Genomic DNA, 7032 nt, shown 5'->3' with positions numbered 1-7032 from the left:
GGGTGGCACTTGCTGTGTCTTCTATCCCTGTATATCTGTTTTCCAATTTGCTTTCTGTCTTTGTCTTGGAATGAGATTACTTGGTTTGGTCCTGGCTTGGAGGGAAACAGTCAAATGCATAGTTATTGTTTTGTGAGATTATATTTTTTTCCTTGTAAATCATCTCTCTGCTATGTATTATTATATTTGTTATTTTGAATTTATAATGTAAGCATTTGAGTGTATTCCTCTTAGTGGGGACCTGTGTTCGTATCTGGATAAGACTTTTAGGTGATCTCAAACTATGTGCATTGATGGTATGCTCTTGGAATCTACACCAATTCCTTATTTGTACAATTCCCCTTCGTCTTACCCTTTCTTGTGTGCTTAAATTGTAATTCTAGAACTTTTTACTATCCCATTTTCTTCCATTTTACTGCGCTGATATGACCTAAATGTGTTGCAAGCGCGTTAAACCCTTAAAAACATATTTTTTTAAAACAAACCCTGTTGTATTTGGTTTATATTTGTGTGTTTGTATGTACATATGTGTGTGTGCCTGTGTTTTTGTGTTCCGTTTTCCTAAATGCCTTTCAATCTGTAAAACTAAAATAAAGATTTTTAATCACACATACTGTGAAAAAAGGATTTTTTTTCTTTCAGAAATAGACACACTACCTCAATCTAGTATTATAACAGGACATATAGCGTATGATCTAAACATTCTCAAAAGTTCTTTACAAGAGGTAACAAGCCAACATCAACCATGAAAATATAGGACGAGACATGATGTCTGTAAGATGTTATTTCAGTTTTTTTTGTTTTTTTGTATCAACTGAGACGACGCTGTGAACAGCCAGGTACTCATTTTACAATTGAGTAAGGTGAGAGAGTGATTTTCCCAGATTCAACATTTTGCGCTTCCAAAACGCGGCTCGAACCCAGGATCCTTTGAAAAGACACTCTACTCAGGAGTTTGTGGGTTTAACCCAATGTTGACATTACACAGGCTGAACACTGTTCAGAATATTGGGAATTAGATGGAAACAATATGTGAGATTGGGAGGATTTTGGAATTGGCAGAGGCGGAGAGAAAGTTCAACTACTGCTGTTCAGCAGGTGAATTTTACTTCACAAATCATTAAAAATGAGGCCTCTTTGAACAGTCTCTCTTTCTTTTGAGTTATTGGTGAGAAACGTATACCATTAAAATCAGCAGCCTTTGAAGATTATAATATTTCAAATTGGGCCTGTCAGCTTGTTTCAACGCAAAACACTATTAATGTAAACAAAGCCTTTATTTTGCCTTCCCCTAGACAAGATTTATATTTCTTCACAAATCATTTTTAAAATGAGGTTTCTTTGAAACTTTAAAACCCTTAACTTTTTTATTTATTGTACGATTTTGATTAATAATAAGTGTTATTTAGCATGGTTTGGGAAGTCGCATGTGGCTTTGTAATTTAATTTTTGCTATTTGTATAACGATATTTTAGTTTGTGACACATTAGTATGGATGGGTGGGGTTGCCGACCTCCCATAGGGGGCAGGGAGGAACTTGCTGTTTTCCAACTGCTTTCTGTCTTTGTCTTGGAATGAGATTACTAAGTTTTGTCCTGGCCGGAGTCCTTGGCTGGGTGGGAAACAGTTGAATGTATAGTTATAGTTTTGGGAGATTATATTTTTTCCCTTGTAAATCATCTCTGTTATCTTTTTACTTTTATCATATGATTTGTTAACATTTGAGTGTATTCCTCCTAGTGTGATCTTGTGCCGGTGTCTGGGTGAAACTTAAGGTAATCTCAAACTAAGTACACTCTGCTTGTGTCTGGATGAGACTTTTAGGTGATCTCAAACGAAGTGCGCTGATGGTGTGGTCTTGGAATCTACATATGTTTCCTATTGAACCATTCCCCTTTTTCTTCCTTTGGCGCTGAAATTTGTCTCAAGCGCCACAAAACCCGTAAAAATACATCAATCTGTTGTTGCCCAAAGATTAACTTCAATTCGTGCCTACCTGTCTGATCCGGAGGTTTTCCAGTTTCCGAGAGCTAATCACATTGTTTTTTAAGGTTATCAATATACCATCAATAACTAAATGTTTTTTAGCGACTTGGCATCGCATACGCATGGATCGTGACTCGAACCCTGGACCTTCCGGCCCCAAGGCGAGTGCCACACCCCTATACCACATAGTCCCACAAAGTAACAATTTAGTTTGAAGCTGTAGAGAATAAAATGGTACGAAATTAGAGTCATACGAGAGAAGAAGAACGTTTGTTTGTCTCTGTGTGTGTGTGTGTGTGTGTGTGTGTGTGTGTGTGAAGGAGTGAGTAATTGAAACAGAGAGAGAGAGAGGTATGAGAGATTCTTTTATATATACAGTAAAATTACTTTAAACCGAAAGAAGCTAAACCGAAAAATACCTTAAACCGCAAAGAATTTAATAAATTGTACTAGTTTCTTCATTTTCTTTGTACTAATTCTTACGATGAACCGAAATACTCTAAGCAGGACTTTCTTTAAACCGAAACAACTTGAGAGCACCTTCCCTTTTTCTCTCTATATTTTTCTTCAAAAATTCGGGAAGGAGGCCACACGTAATAATGTCCAGCGATATTAAACAGAGCGTAAGTATAAGATGAGGGTTATGGGTGGGGTGAGGGGGGGGGGGGGGGGGGGGAGGCAAACACTTCAATCACTGCACTTGGACTTGGCCAACACCACAGTCGCACAGACTGGAAAAGGAAGACAGCGGGTGACTGGCAGGCGAAAAATGAGGAAAGAGGGGGGTTGGGGTGTAGAATTACGCAAGCGAGATGTTCTCGCGAGTTTGGAACTGACTGGATTTTCAACACGACGATAAGGAGGGGGGGGGGGGGGGTAGACAACTGACCATTGAAATGACATTTCATTTCCACTTTGTTTAAATGTGTGTGTGAGGGGGGGGGGGGGGGTTTCTATGTAATTAGGCCTTTGAACCTAATGGCTTTTCAACAAAAGAGAGATGTGTAGTAGACAGCTTAGCATTGACACGCCTTTTCATTTCCATTTCACTTCACCTCTGAGTAGCTGCCCATCATTCATTATCAATTATCGCACAAGAACGTTCGATCGTATTTTAGCTTTGCTAAGATGTCTAAACTAAAAGAAAGCACTGTGCTTACACGTTTGAGTTTAAAATCAAAATACTATGTGAAGTCGATGAAAAAAAAGTTGATCAAGACGGAGATATGTAAAATACACGGCATCCCGAACTCAACTCTTTCAACAATTTTGAATTGAAAACGAAAACCCCCAAAAATATTTTTAAAACACACAAAAAAAAATAAAAAATTAATGGTTACGAAGATGGCATTTATTCAACAACTCCATTTAAGGGGAAACCCATGATACGATTAAATGAGCAAATTCCTTAAATAGTTACTACCCTTGAAAAACATTGCAAAACGGGAACTTGCTTTAAACCAAAATGTCTTTAAACCGAAATGGTTTAGAAGGTCCCCAAAATTTCGGTTTAAAGTAATTCTACTGTATATATATATATATATATATATATATATATATATATATATATATATATATATATATATATTATATATATATTGGTAAAGCTTTTTGTTGGTTTACTTCTATGTCATTGTACGAGTATTTCCTAATTATTTATTTGCTTAATTATTTTCAGAAATGCATTAGTCTATGGCAATACCCAATGTAAATTTCCAGAAGTGGATAAATTAAGTTCCTCCCATAGTGGGCAGGGAGGTACTAATTGTGTCTTCTACCCCCCTATACCTGTTTTCCAACTTGCTTTCTATCTTTGTCCTGGCCGGATGCCCTGGTTGAGAGGGAAACAATCAAATGTATAGTTAGTTTTGGGAGATGATATTTTTTTCCTTGTAAAAATCATCTCTCTGTTGTGCACTTTAATATGTTTTCTTTATATTATATGATTTGTAAAACATTTGAGTGTATTCCTCTTAGTGGTGACCTGTGCTTGTGTCTGGATGAGACTTTTAGTGATCTCAAACTAAGTACTTTGATAGTGTGCTCTTGGAATCTACACTTATTTCTTATTTGAACCATTCCCCTTTGTCTTACCTTTCTTGGGTGCTTTAATTGTAAATTATACTTTTCTGTGATGGTGCGGTTCATCAGGCGTGTAGAATATAGTGATTTTTTTTTTGTTTGTTTTTTGCTTAAACGCATAACATCGATGAAAATGCCGTGCAGTTTGCTTTGCTTAGCACGAACTGCCATCGTGAACATTACATTCGGACGACTGGACTGTCCGAGGGGTTTGGTTATGTTCCCTACCACGAGGTGTCTATTTGGGTGAATACTCCATTCAATTTACATGGTAGAAATTATTCCGTCAACTTGGTCACTGAAAGGTAAAAATTCTTTCTCACAAATACATTCAAGTCCACTTTTCATCAAGACAAGCAGCCTCTTATGGTTCTCACACTACTATGTTATGACGATCGACCCAATCAGCAAAGTCCGGTCCAGCGGGTGGTTGGATGGGAGCATCACCCTTGAATCGTATACCTATGATGTTCGCATGGGTGTACGATCCGATAGTGATGTCGTTTCTTCTTCTCTTTACTAGCCTATCCTGCTTCTTTGGTTTGTGATTGTATTTTTGACAGGGGATATTTTTTTTTTCTGTAAATCTTCTGCCTGTTTGTTCTTGGTTATTTATAATTTAGCTTATGATATCTTTAGGTTATGATTTTGATTTACATTTGTACTATTTTTGTTAGATTGCTTGGTTTTTTTGTTTCAGCGGTCTCTCATATAACCTCAATTGTGTTGGAAGAGACCTAAAGCAACAAACAAAAAAAAAAAAAAACAAAGTCCGGTCCGCATTCGTGCACCGTCGCGAACCCGCCGGGTAGCATCGTCACAACACACCGTTCGACTAGATGCTCTGCCGTCTCAGGTTCTTGCCCACAGCGGGTAGGACAGGTAGAAAGACCCCGCCGATGAAGCGCACTTGCCGTTAGGCAGCTCCTCGACCGAAGCCGATTCGCAGCCACCCAATGTCTCCTCTTACTGGTATCAAAGCCTGGCAACTTCTCACCACGCTTAGAGGAGTGTAAGTCCCCGCCCCCACGAGGGATTGAATTCGTCCAAACCGACTTCCATCAAGACACACTTCAGTCCGTAGCAAATGGTTGAAGGCTTTTATAAGTCCAATACTGGGCAGCGTGGCTCAGCGGTACGGTCTTTGCTTCGTCCCCGAAAGGTACCGAGTTCGATCACCCGCCCCTGCGCTGTGTGGCCTTGAGTGCAAGTCACCTCGCCCCTAGCTCAATTTGCGGCGCTGACGCCTGGGTTACAGTTATTCCTGTCTTCCTTTGGAATAGACCCAAGAGACAAATTTCCCCCATGGGATGAATAAAGGGAATTTTATTTTAATTTTAAAATTATTACGGGGCGCTACTTGACAACCCTATTTCGCATTCATCATTCAACCAGTCAACCATCTCTAAGTATCTAAGTATCTCTAGTAAGTAACCACCCGCCGTACTATGGAAAGACAGAATTTAAACATTTGGCCAGAAAACTCGTTCTTCATATATCGATCATTAAATAACTCTAATCTCGGCAAAAACTCTCAACCTTGGACCTCGCGAGGTCTTCATTAAGTCCCAGGATTGAGAGCTTTTGCCAAGATGAGAGTCATTTGTGACCAATCCTCTCCAAAAGCTTTTTTTTTTTAACTTGAACATCTATTTGTGCGGCTATGTGAGTAGTATATAGAGAGCTGAATGACTAGAACCAGATTAAAAAGATGGATGTGGATGATTGGTGTGATCGTTTTTTTACCTGCTAATCGATATTTTTAGATCTATTATGTATTGATTTTAGTTTGATTATGTATTTATAAGGACTCATTGTTATTATTTGTTATTGAATCTTTATTCAATTCCCATTTTGAGTTCGATTATATATCGAATGGTCAAATGCTTTATAATAAGTCCGTTTCGTACATCTGAGTCTAATGACTCATAGTTATTGATTAAATATACAATTATCTTATTGGCTATTAGATTGTATTTGACCTAGTTTTCTGATACTAATGCTTATTGAAATCATTTGATCGGTTCGATATTTTTAGATCTATTATGTATTGATTTTAGTTTGATTATGTATTTATAAGGACTCATTGTTATTATTTGTTATTGAATGTTTATTCAATTCCCATTTTGAGTTCGATTATATATCGAATGGTCAAATGCTTTATAATACGTCCGTTTCGTACACCTGAGTCTAATGACTTATCGTTATTGATTAAATATAGAATATCCCTTTCTTAATTCCCAATAGGAAATGTGTCTTTAGTGTCTAGTCCAAATGAAGACTGACATAACCAAGGCATCAGCCGCAGCTCAGCGCCGTAAAAATGAGGTAAAACAAGGTAACTTGTTAAATACCACGCAGCGTAACGGGTAGTCGAACTTGAAACCTTTAAGGTACGAAGCAAAGACCACGCCGCTCGACCACGCTATCGTATAAGGAGTGTTTATTCAATTCCCAGGTCTGACTCCTGGGCTTAGAACTTTGTTTTTTTTTTTTTAAAGAGAATTATTATACACTTTCCCATGACAAATATCTACAAATCTCATTAGCTTTTGAGCGTGTTTCCACACCCACATCTGGAACACATTTACCCTCCCTGCTTGAGAGTTCACAGGCTTTATCGCCCTCTCGTGTTTATATTTAGATAAACCCGTTTTCAAACAACCTCGAAGATTAAATATCGTGAGAAACAGTCTTGGTATTCGTTTTCTTTCTTACAACTGCACCTGGTGGCTTATTTTACGTTAAAAGTCAAAACCCTACGTTCTGTCTGCTTTTTAAAATTATTATTGTTTTTTTTTTTTTTTTTTTTAGATTTTCTCTCGTTTAAATACTGGTTTGTAATACAGTTACATTATTATCACCAGTCTTCTGATCGATAGGATAAAAGTGCACTACCTAACCTCTAGAAGGGAACATCAATTGGTAGAGCTCTCGCTTTACACACAAAAGGAGTGGGTTCGA

The 7032-nt window shown here is 37.8% G+C and overlaps 1 protein-coding gene across 1 annotated transcript in view; it reads left to right on the top strand.

Moving 5' to 3' along the window:
- Positions 1 to 4838, top strand: part of LOC144973468 (core histone macro-H2A.1-like) — a 592749-nt gene extending 587911 nt beyond the window's left edge. The window contains exon 9 of the transcript XR_013645547.1: positions 4492 to 4838. The gene's annotated coding sequence lies outside the window, so the exon portion shown is untranslated. The remainder of the gene's footprint in view (positions 1 to 4491) is intronic.
- The last annotated feature ends 2194 nt before the right edge of the window (positions 4839 to 7032 follow it).

The sequence above is a fragment of the Berghia stephanieae genome, chromosome 5, assembly GCF_034508935.2.
Source record: "Berghia stephanieae isolate SIO BIC M18660-M18661 chromosome 5, UCSD_Bste_1.3, whole genome shotgun sequence".
Classification (NCBI taxonomy): domain Eukaryota; kingdom Metazoa; phylum Mollusca; class Gastropoda; order Nudibranchia; family Aeolidiidae; genus Berghia; species Berghia stephanieae.
Note: the sequence above shows the minus strand (reverse complement) of the source record. Positions and strands in the feature narration are given on the sequence as shown.